General features: G+C 40.8%; 1 pseudogene; it reads left to right on the top strand.

Moving 5' to 3' along the window:
* Nucleotides 1-8,983: 8,983 nt before the first annotated feature.
* The window catches only part of LOC102755812, a 3,275-nt pseudogene continuing 613 nt past the window's right edge, over nt 8,984-11,645 (top strand).

The raw sequence follows: 11,645 nt of genomic DNA, 5'->3' as shown, positions 1-11,645 counted from the left end.
AGTGAGGAGAGAAATAGCCAAGAGCAAACCAGAATTCTATTAGTGGTTATGCTAGATTTCTCCATGACCCACTGCAGGCCTCAGATGTGTCGATCTTTCTTATCTGATGAGTGATTTTTTAAAAAGTAATAAATGATATAGCAGTCATCAGAACTTGGTAAATTAAAACTATCTCCTCCTTCTGTTTACACCTCTTTCTCAAGTATGTATCCTCAGTGACATGAGAATGATTTTTTCATACCAAGTTATTCACTTAGTAGGAGGAAATTAGGTGTATTTAATCAAATATAGCTAAATGTCACACTGAATAAAAATTGCATATCTTCAGAAACAGCCCATGTGACAACACTTTATGCATTAGAACAGATTTGTTAAACAGATATAGTAAATAGGAATCTATAAGTAGTAAAGAAAATAGACTAATAAACCCAGAAGCACTAGCAATAGTGGAGGTTGGTTATGCAGAAAATCTCCAGCCTTGCAGTGTGTGTATGGAAAGAATGTGAGGAGCTCAACATTGCACTCAAAGAGTCACTCACTCTAGAGTCCAATTCTCAAACTCTTAGCTGCTCAATACCACAGACACTAGCCACTTGTTACTATTTAAATTACAATAAAAATTAGCCCCTCAGTCACACTAGCCACATTTCAAGCGCTCAATAGTCACATGCAGCCTATAGCTACCATACTGCACAGCACAGGTAGAGAACACTTACACAACTGCAGAAATTTGCATTGGCTAGCACTGCCTCAAACTTTTCCTCTGGAGTTAACATAATTACACAAATACTACAAATAAGGTCCTAATTCTCATTTACTTTTCTCTCTGTTTTTTGTTTTTGCTTAACTCTCATAGTTCAGATATAACTTCTATATACCAACTTCTCTGATAAAGTGTCCTCCTCATTCAGATGTCATCTTAGGCTCATCCCTAACTATCCGTATGGACTTGAAAAAAAGAATAGGTTCAGTATGTAGCAGATGGCTCAACCCAACATGAAATCATGGATTTCTAGCCATTATGCATTATACAATTTATTTTCACATTTATTGTAAATAAAGTAAATAGTACTGGGAAGGTCAAGAATATTCTTTTTTTTATTGATTTTTTACAGAGAGGAAGGGAGAGGGATAGAGAGTTAGAAACATCGATCAGCTGCCTCCTGCACACCTCCTACTGGGGATGTGCCCACAACCAAGGTACATGCCCTTGACCGGAATCGAACCCAGGACCCTTCAGTCCGCAGCTCTATCCACTGAGCCAAACCGGTCAGGGCAAGAATATTCTTTACCAGTAGCAGATTTCCTCCTTCTGAAGTTGCCCAACCTTGCTGTGAGTCTCTAAAGGAAAAGTAGCTTTAGTAAGAAGAGAATAAAAATGAAGGTCAAGATACTACATGCTTTCCTCATACAGCATCTAGAAGCCAAAGGCATTTTGGTATTTTGCTAAAATATAAATATACATAGAAAATATATTACAACCTATGGGTCTTATGAGAAAAACAATTTAAGAGTAAAAAATAGCCCTAGTCAGTTTGGCTCAGTTGGTTGGGCATGGTGCCAATGCACCTATAGGTTGCCAGTTCCATTCCAAGCCAGGGCACATACAGCTGATGGATGTCTTGCTCTCATATTTATGTTTCTCTCTCTCTCTCTCTAAATGTTGCAGGTTTCATCCCCACCCCAGATGGTATAAGTACTCTCTCTCTCTTTCTACCTGTCCCTTCCTCTTTCTCTAAAAATCAATAAAAAATAAAATACACATGCGTCAAGGGGTTAAAAATCACTGAGGAGATATTTATGTATATTCATACTTTAATGTCAGAATTTCCATATTCCAGACCCAGGGAAAAAAAACACACTAATTTGGTGGTGATTGGTAGTAGCAGGGAACAAAGAGACAAAGGTTCCATTTGGTCTGTCTGTAAGATCATAGGATACTCTTCAGTGTCAGACCTGCAGATAGGGAAATTGGAACAAGAGAACCTTCCCTAGAACTGAAAGTTAATTTAAAGGTTCTAAATCCAATAGAAAACCAAAGGTTTAAAATGGTTGAACCTGATAATAAAATGTTTCCTGAAGGTCAATGAGTTTAGCAAGCTCAAGACTGGTATGCTCAAGGAGCTTTGGTTAACAGAGGTTATCCCAAGTAAGCCAGGTCATGTAGTCCTTTCCTGCTATTATGTAGAGAGTTCAGAAAGACTCAGGTTTGATGGGGTTAATACAGCTGATAAAGTGAGGAAAGGCCGATAACAGGCAGAAATGAGTGAGATATAAAGAAACCAGGGGCTACCTCCTCTATCTGATGGGTTGCATTGCACTCTGTCATAATACTGTCATGCAGGCATTAGCCAATTTTTCTGTTTGCAGTCAGGTGGAGGAGGAGGGACAAAAGCATGGGATTCATGAAGCAGTTTATGCAAAGACATCCCACAGTGCAGGGGCAGGGGCAGTATTATCTAGAGACCTGTTTACACACAGCAGTATATCAGCCAAAAGGCCAGAGTGGGGAAGGCAGGAGGATCTATTCTGAGGAAAGGGAGTGCCAAAAACCTGATCAGTCCCTAATAGGACCAAGCCATGGAGGGCAGGGTGTATGATTCAGGGCTTTGCCTGGCCAAAATTTCTTTGGTTGCATTGGGTAACATAGAGAGGTGGGAGAGGTGACACAAACCCACTGTTTGGATCCCTAACCCCATTTTTGGGAAACCACCTTTATTCCCCAGACTTTGTGAACAGAGAAGATGGGGAGGTGAAGGCTATTGAGAATTATAAATTCATTTCTTATCCTAAGAATTGTGATGAATCTAAAAGTACTGGGGAATCTAAGGAGATAGGAGAGATAGGAGAGATGGGAGGGAGAGAGAGAAAGAGAGAAAGAGAGACAGAAAGAGAGAGAGAGAGAGAGAGAGCAGGAACAAACCAGAGAGAGAGAGAGAGAGAGAGAGAGAATGAATTAGTTGGTGGTGGTGATGATAAATACAAGGAAACAAGGAGACCAGGTTGACACTCCACAACTGTAATAAAGTATCCTGATAAACCACCCTCTTTATTTACTTGTTCTGCTTTCTATCTCCTCTCCCCCAGTACTCAGAGCATTTTTACCAATAATATTCCCATTATTTATTTCCTGGGCATAACATGATGCAAACATAGCAAAAGGAGCCAAAGTAGATTTCTAATTACCCTGCCTGAGTCCCAGTTACCTCATGCATCAATTAAGAGAGAGAGAGAGAGAAAAAAAAGGTAATCCTAGGTTAAGTTGTTTCCAAGAAAATATTTGAATAAAAAGATACACAGCTGTGGCACACTGCAATTTCAATTTGTGACAGTGTTCTTTAGATATCCCCAGGGGGGTGTCATTCTCAAAAGCAAACTCAAAACATCCAGGAAATAGGAAGGCACCATATTCAACTTGACAAGTACCTTTTCTTCTAAATTTCATGCCACCCCCACCATAATAGCAATTGTAACTGCTATTATGCTTGGAATAAAAAGCAATAAAAATGAAGAGACTCAGCTAGAATTCATTAAGATCACAGCTGAGCTTAGAAAGACATTAATAGAACGGCACTGGCTGCAGTGGAGCTTCCATGCTGACAGCCAGACTCTTCATGCTACCTAGTCATGTAACCCACAGAAAACTAGTCAACTGATGCAGCCCACTGAAAGCTCGTGCTGCTCAGTCTGGCCCACAGGATCCCTACCAGCAAGCTTTTCATAAAACCGATGTCCTTTTCCCCAACACTGCCAACAATTAATTCAGAAGCTCCAGCTATAAGGTCCAGACATCAGCATTTAAAAAAAAGAAAGGTAAAATAAAAACGTACAATGCAATATACAGATATTTCATTATAGAATTATACACTTGAAACAATTTTATTAACATGTTTTTTTAAAAATTTTTTTAAAGAAAAAAAGTTCCTCGATGGATTCATATACAGTTAGGGTTCAGAATCATTAACAAAGATTCTATTTAGTTTGTATTTATTTTTAAAATTTGTAGTTATCTATAAAGAGGTTACAAAATTGTCCTACATTCTATGATGGTAAATAAAACACATTGAAATTCTACATGAAAATAAGGTATGCAAAAATTTTTTGTGGCTGCTGTTACCAAGTGGGAAAAAAATAACTTATTCCATCAGCCAAAATGTACTATGCTAATAATATGCTTTCATGGATAAATTTCTTATAATCACATGTACACGGTATTTGTGAACATATGTCAGATGCATACCTTTGATGATAAAAAGAATAGTAAGAAAAAAGAAGAATAGAGAAAAACAATAATTCAACAGTCAGAATGTAGTGAAAACAGCCCTAGCTGGTTTTGCTCGGTGGATAGAGTGTCGGTCTGCAGATGGAAGGGTCCCAGTTTCAATTCCAGTCAAAGGCACATGCCCGGGTTGCAGGCTCAATGATCGTGCAAGAGGCAGCCAATCAATTATTCTCTCTCATCATTGATGTCTCTCTCTCTCTCTCTCTAGCAACAGATTTTGATTTCGTTGTTACCATTGTCAATATATATATATATATATACATTTTATTGCTACCTTCTATTTCTATGGAGGCAAATTAATCTGTTTCACGTGTTGGCTGCCCATCAAGTGGGAATCTGATCTGACAAGTAGCAAATCCTTCTATTCACAGTAAGTGATCATTACCTTAAAAAAATGTTTAACATTTTTAAATACTAAACTTCAGCATAGTGCCATCCTGCCCAGCCACCTTAATGTTAGTATATTTTCATAGTGTTGATTCCTTTTTTGGGTTTTTTATGATCCATGATAAGTGACAGTCTCTTCATATGCTTCTTCACAAAAGAGATAGCAGGTATACTCCTACTAATTATACGGTGTAGGTCAGATACCATCAAGTTTCCCTCTATAAATAGGGATAGCAATGGTGATCTTACAAGGCAATCATAAAAGTTCATAAAATCATTTATTTATCACATAGAAAATTGTACATTATTTGGGTTTTAAATATTTTAAAAATCATAAAAATGTAAGCTGTAACTGCATTCATTATTCCCATCATTTTCCCTCTGAACCTATTCTTTTCTTGCTGTTATCTCTATCACTAACATCTTAACATCAGTGTGATACATTTTTGCAAATGTTAAACCAATATTGATACCAAAAATTAAATAATTAGCTAGATATCTAACAAAATATATACAAAATGTATAATGAAAAAACTCTGATGAACAAATAAAAAAATATCTAAATAAATGTAGAGATAATCCATGTGCATGGATAGGAAGACAATATTTCTAAGATGTCAGTTTTCCCAAATTGATCTATAGATTTATGCAATTCCAATAAAAATACCAACACATTATTTTGTGGATAGTGAATATTGATTCTAAAGCATATTTAGAAAGGCAAAAGAACTGGAATATCCAACACAATACTGAAGAAGAACAAAGTAGATGACTGACACTACCTGACTTCAAGAGTTACTACAAAGCTAGAATAAACAAGACAGGGTGTTATTTATAAAAGAATAGACAAGGAAATCAATGGAACAAAATAAAGAACCCATAAATGGACCCATCCAAACACAGTCAACTGATATTTGACAAAAGTGCAAAAGCAATTCAATTGAGAAGAGACAGTCTTTTCAACAAGTGGTACTGAAACAACTGGACATCCACATGTAAAATAAAAAATCTAAACACAGACCTTATAGCCTTCACAAAAATTAACTCAAGGAGGAGTTATAGATCTAAGTGTGAAAAGCAAAGCTATAAAACTAGAAAATCACATAGGAGAAAATCTAGGTGATCTTGGGTTTGGTGATAACTTTTTAGATACATCATCAAAAGCACAATCCATAAAAGAAAAAAAATGATAATTTGAACTTCATTTAAAAATTCTGTTTTGCTAAAGACACTTGTAATGGAATAAAATTATAAGCCATAGACTGCGATAAAATCTTAGCAAAACACATAACTGATAAAGGATTAATATTCATACAATTCTAAAAAAAACTCTTAAAACTCAAGAATAATAAAATAAACAATTCAACTTAAAAACTGGGCAACACCTCACCAAAGAACAATGAAAAATAAGCATAGGAAAATATGTTCAACATCATATGTCATTAGAGAATTTCAAGTTAAAAAATAAGATGCCACCCCACACCTATTAGGATGTCTAAAATCCAAAACAATGCCAACACTACTAGTAAATGCCAACAAGGAAGTGGAGCAATGAAGAGGCTCCTTCGTTGCTGATGGGAATACAAAATGGTGCAGCCACTTTGGAAGGCAGTTTAGTATCCATACTTCTACCATACAACCCAGTAATCATGGTTCTTGGATATTTACCCAAATGAGTTGGAAACTTACATCCACACAAAAACTTGCATATGGATGCTTGTAGCACCATTATTCATAATGGCCAAAATGTGGAAGCAACTAAGATGTCTTTCAGGAGATGAATGGATAAATAAACTGTGGTAATCCAGATAATGGAACTGTGGGAAGCCGCCTATTAATTTCTCTAGCAGAGAGGTGTGAACAAGGAGCCTGGAATGCTGGTGACCCTTGAGCCCTGGCAAAGGTCAGGGCTATGCACCACTGTTTAGTCCAGACAATGGTAGCTGAAGCAACTTCTCCACCAGATAGTCATGTAAATCCTTACTGGTAAGATAATTTGTCTGTTACTGGAAATTGCCTGTCTAAGGGCTATAGGTGTATCCCAAATTGAATAAAAGGATGGCAAGGCCTGAGCCCCGATGGAGTCTGTCCTCTTGGGATGGGCTCCCGCATGGGCCCCCAACTTCCAAATTATTATCTCTTGTCTTGTCTCTTTCATTTGTGTGTGGCCCCTTCCCCAGATCCCGAACCCTGAACCATGGGGGACGTGGGGCACTTCACATGGAACATCATTCAGTACGAAAAATAAATGAGGAATCAAAACATGAAAAGACATGGAAAATCTTAAAGGCATATTACTAGGTGAAAGAAAACAATTTTAAAAGACTATATGCTGTATGATTCCAATTATATAGCACTGTTGCAAAACCATGGACACAGCAAACAGACCAGTGGTTGTACTCCTCACTCTGAGTCCAAGGATATGTTTACCACCTTTTATCATCACTGTTTCCCTATTTTTCTTATAGTAGAGAAAATAATCTGTAGATAAATCTAGAAAATAAAAGAAAATAAGAGCTGGATTCTTGCTTATTTTGTCTCTTTTTACAATTTAATTTTAAAATAAAATCTAGAGTATCGTACATGTTATATTACATGTTTATACAATAATTCAGTAACATTTTTTAAAAATTTTGATTTAGCTTTCTGGTAGTTTTTTTTTTAACTCCTTATAGAAAAAAATAACTTAGTTTTCTTCACTCATTTATCTTACTGACCATAGTAGAAAGCTGAGTTTGTAAACCCTGCTCCACATCAAAAGAAAAATGAAAGGAATGTATGGTTTGATTTTTCAAACAACTCTGTCATCTTGTATTTCAAGATGATGTGGCAACTTGCCTCACACTCATGCCTGTCAGTCTATTATAGCATACTAGTGACCCGGTGCATGAAATTTGTGCACGGGGTGGGGGGGAGATTCCCTCAGCCCAGCCTGCACCCACTCCAATCTGGGACTCCTTGGGGGATGTCCAACTGCTAGTCTAGGCAGTTGGACATCCATCTCACAATCTGGGACTGCTGGCTCCTAACCACTCACCTACCTGCCTGCCTAATCACCTATAATTGCCTCTGCCTGCCTGCCTGATCTCACCGCAACTGCCCTCCCCTGCAGGCCTGATCTTGCCCCCACATGCCCTCCCCTGCTGGCCTGATCACCTCTAATTGCCTCTGCCTCAGCCCCCACCATCATGGCTTTGTCCAGAAGGAAGTCAGACGTCCAGAAGATGGCCAGTCAACTCAGTCTAATGAGCATGTTACCCTTTTAGTAGTATAGATAGAATATACAGGATAGGATTGCTTAAATGGGGGTGGGGAGCCTTTTTTAGCAGGAGGAGATGCTCTTGGCAGACAAAAATACTTAAGCCCTGTATCTGGACTGATAGCCAGCCATATGCACTATACTGCCAAACTGGTCATTAAAAAATTGAACTGCTTTCTTACGCCTTACACCAAACAACTGTTGCCCTTAAAACCCCTCCTCAGCCCCCACCTTAGGTTCTGCCTTCGCAGTTCACCCAGATTAGGTTCTGATTGGTCAGTTTCTAAGCCAGTCAGCATTGAAAACTCTACCTCCTAGGTAGCCATTAGCTCCTCATAGTTCACCCAGATTTGGTTCTGATTGGTTGGTTTCTATACCAGTCAGTGTCTCTGGGCCTCTCTTCAGGCCTGATCAGAGAGGCAGGGCTGATCAACAGCCACCCCAGGCTGCTGGGAGCAGGCTGAACTGCTGACCTCTTGAAGAGAGAGAGAGGTGTGGCTCCTGGCGAGGCCAGGAGAGAGAGAAAGGCAAGGGCTGATCAGCAGCTGCCACAGAGGCTGCAGATCAGACCCTGCTTCTCTCTCCGGGCCTTGCCAGCAGCCATGCCTCTCTCTCTCTCCAAGAGGTCAACAGTTCAGCTCGCTTACCAGTCCCCACCCACCGACCCTGCTACATGCACAGCCTGGCATTTGGTCATCCCTTCGGTTATTTTGGACGTTATGGACCCATTATATATATACCATTAAATGCATATAAATGCATATATTGTCATATAAATCCTTAAGGGAAGTAAATCCCTCCTATAGCCTCCCTCCTTTAAGTCTTGCAAGTACTAGGACTGTTATACTACTCACACTAGTTTATAGTAAGTGTTTAAGTACCCAACAAGCTTTTCTGCTAGACTATAACTTCCCTGTAATTTCCTAATATAGTCTCAATCTCTTTAATCTCAGTGTTTAGCAACATACTTGCCATTGTGCTCAACACATGTGAAATAAACACAATTGAATTAATGGAACACAAAAATGGGGTCTAGAAGAGATAAAATATACACCATGGCTTACCTACCTGCAGAAGTCAGTAAGAAAGCTCAGCAAGTAAGACATGGGTTCTGAAGAGGATAGAAACAGAAACCCAGGGACACAGGTCAGGGCTAGAGAGAAGTAAAAATACATCATCAAAAGCACAACTCGTAAAAGCAAAATAATGATAATTTGAACATCAATAAAAAATTCTCTTTGGCTAAAGACACTGGTAATAGAATGAAATTATAAGCCATAGACTGGGTATCTTTATCTGGTTACCAGTTTATTTCACATGTGTTGAGCACAATGACAAGTCTTATTGTTGAGATCCTGTTTGCTCTTTAGATCCCACCTTACTGAGGTCAGGAGTAGTCCTAGAATCTGACACATCTTTCATGAAAAAATAACCCAAGCATGATATACTTGAATACTGTGTATAATATTTAAATAGATGCTTGGCTTACTCAAAAGTCAACAAGTCTAAGTTGTACAGTGACTTCAAAATTGAGCTAAATAAAATTTCCATGCCTTTCATTAAAAAACTAGATGCCCGGTGCATGAAAATTTGTGCAAGAGTAGGCCTTCCTTCCCCCAGCTGCTGGCACCAGCTTCCCTCCAGCACCCGGGACCCAGGCTTCCTCCCTCCTCCAGCTGCCAGCAGGCACCAAGGTTGAAAACCACTGCCTTAATCCAACAAACACTTAAGAAACCACTCTTTTAAGAGTTAGGCCAGGGGTGGGCAAACTTTTTGACTTGGGGGCCACAATGGGTTCTTAAACTGGACTGGAGGGCTGGAACAAAAGCATGGATGGGGTGTCTGTGTGAACTAATACATGTTAACACTGCTGCTGGTGAAGGAGCGGAGGGGAGAGCAAGAGAACCCTCTGCTCTTTCGGCTCCGCGGGCAGGATAGAACAGCCAAACAGCTGTAGTTTGCCCATGGCTGAGTTAGGCACTGAAAATAACACAGTCACCAGTGTGGTAGATTCCTGACAACAATGAATTCATAGTCTAGCCAAAGAGATAGACACTGAAATATTTCAGTGATCATGAGTTTTATGTCATGGAGAACACAGGTTGCCATGAGAAAATATAACAAGGATTCTCACCTAATCTGGGTTCAGGGAAAGTTTCTCAGAGGAAATCACTTTGAACTGAGATCTAAGTAATAAATAGGAATTAGTTGAGTAAAAGTAGCAGTACAGAAGGAATGAGTGGGCTAGATTTCAGGCAAAGGGTCAGAATGTGTGAAGGCCCTAAAGCAGTGGTTCTCAACCTTGGCTGCACATTAGAATCACCTGGGAATCTTTTTAAAATCCTGATTTCTGGGCCTCATCCTCCAGAAATTCTGTTTCTTTGTTATGGGGTGGGGCCACAATATTAGTAACAAAGAAACAGAATTTCTGGAGGATGAGGCCCAGAAATCAGGATTTTAAAAAGATTCCCAGGTGATTCTAATGTGCAGCCAAGGTTGAGAACCACTGCCCTAAAACAAGAGAGAGCATGACTATTTGAGGAATTAAATATTTTCAGTGCAGCTAGAGCAGAGAGAGTAAGAGGGGGAAAAGTAGGTGGGTCATAGGGGATGATCAGATCCTCATGTCCCCACAGCTAATGTTAGGAGGTTTTCTCAGGACCTGTCAAGTAAACAAGAAGAAAGTAATCCAGATTTATGATTCTACTATTAATTTAATTTGTATTTCTGTCGGGGTTCTCATTTCAGCATATATATATCCTATATAATAAAAGACTAATATGCAAATAGACCAAATGGCAGAACTACTGGTCACTATGACATGCACTGGCCCTATCTGACTCCATCAGCCCTCCCTCCCCCCTTAACCGGACGGCTCCCAGTTGCCCACCCCCAACCCCAGGCTCAGCATCTGCCTCCCCAGGCCACTTTGTCTTCCCTGGGTGAGGCTGCTCCAGAGGGTAAGGTGGCTCACATCTACAGTGCCCTGGACCAGATGGCCCACAAGATCAACCTGGCCAAGTTCACCCAGGGCAAGTGCCCCACCCTCATCATGACTGACCAGGAGGCCTGGGGCCTCCACATCCCACTGCTGGACAATGTCATCAACTTCAGTTTCCCAGCAAGGGTAAGCTCTTCCTGTAGTGCGTGGGTAGTGTAGCCCAGGCTGATCAAAGTGGCACAGCCTACTCCTTGGTAGCCCCAGATGAGGTCCTCTACCTTTTGGACCTGCACCTGTTCTTGGTGCCCTCACCCTCACCGGCTGCCATGAGGAGCCCTCAGGTGCGGTCAGCGTGGACGGTACTCTGGGCCGGGTGCCACAGAGCGTGGTGGACAATGAGGACTGCAGCCTGCAGAACACCTGGAGGCGTCGCTGGAGCTGCAGGGCCTGGGCCCCGCGGCCAACAATGCCCAGCAGCAGTATGTGTGCTGGCGGCCGGCACCCTCGCCAGAGGTCATCAAGTGGGCCAAGGAGCTGGATCTCCCAGGGCTGGGCCTGCATCCCCTCTTCAGCTCAAGCTTGGAGGAGGAGGAGCTGCAGCAGCTGAGGCTGGTGGGTAGCATCAAGCGTACCGCTTGCAGGTGATTATCTCTGAGATCAACACCTCCAGCTGGGACCTGAGCAGCCAGGTGATGCGGACCAAGGGGCAGAAGGACTGCAAGGCCTTGGCCAGCTTCCAGCAGGGCTGGCAGGGGTGGAAGGGGGGGGGGGCGTGG

This window comes from Myotis davidii, unplaced genomic scaffold, assembly GCF_000327345.1.
Source record: "Myotis davidii unplaced genomic scaffold, ASM32734v1 scaffold1075, whole genome shotgun sequence".
Taxonomy (NCBI): Eukaryota; Metazoa; Chordata; class Mammalia; order Chiroptera; family Vespertilionidae; genus Myotis; species Myotis davidii.
Note: the sequence above shows the minus strand (reverse complement) of the source record. Positions and strands in the feature narration are given on the sequence as shown.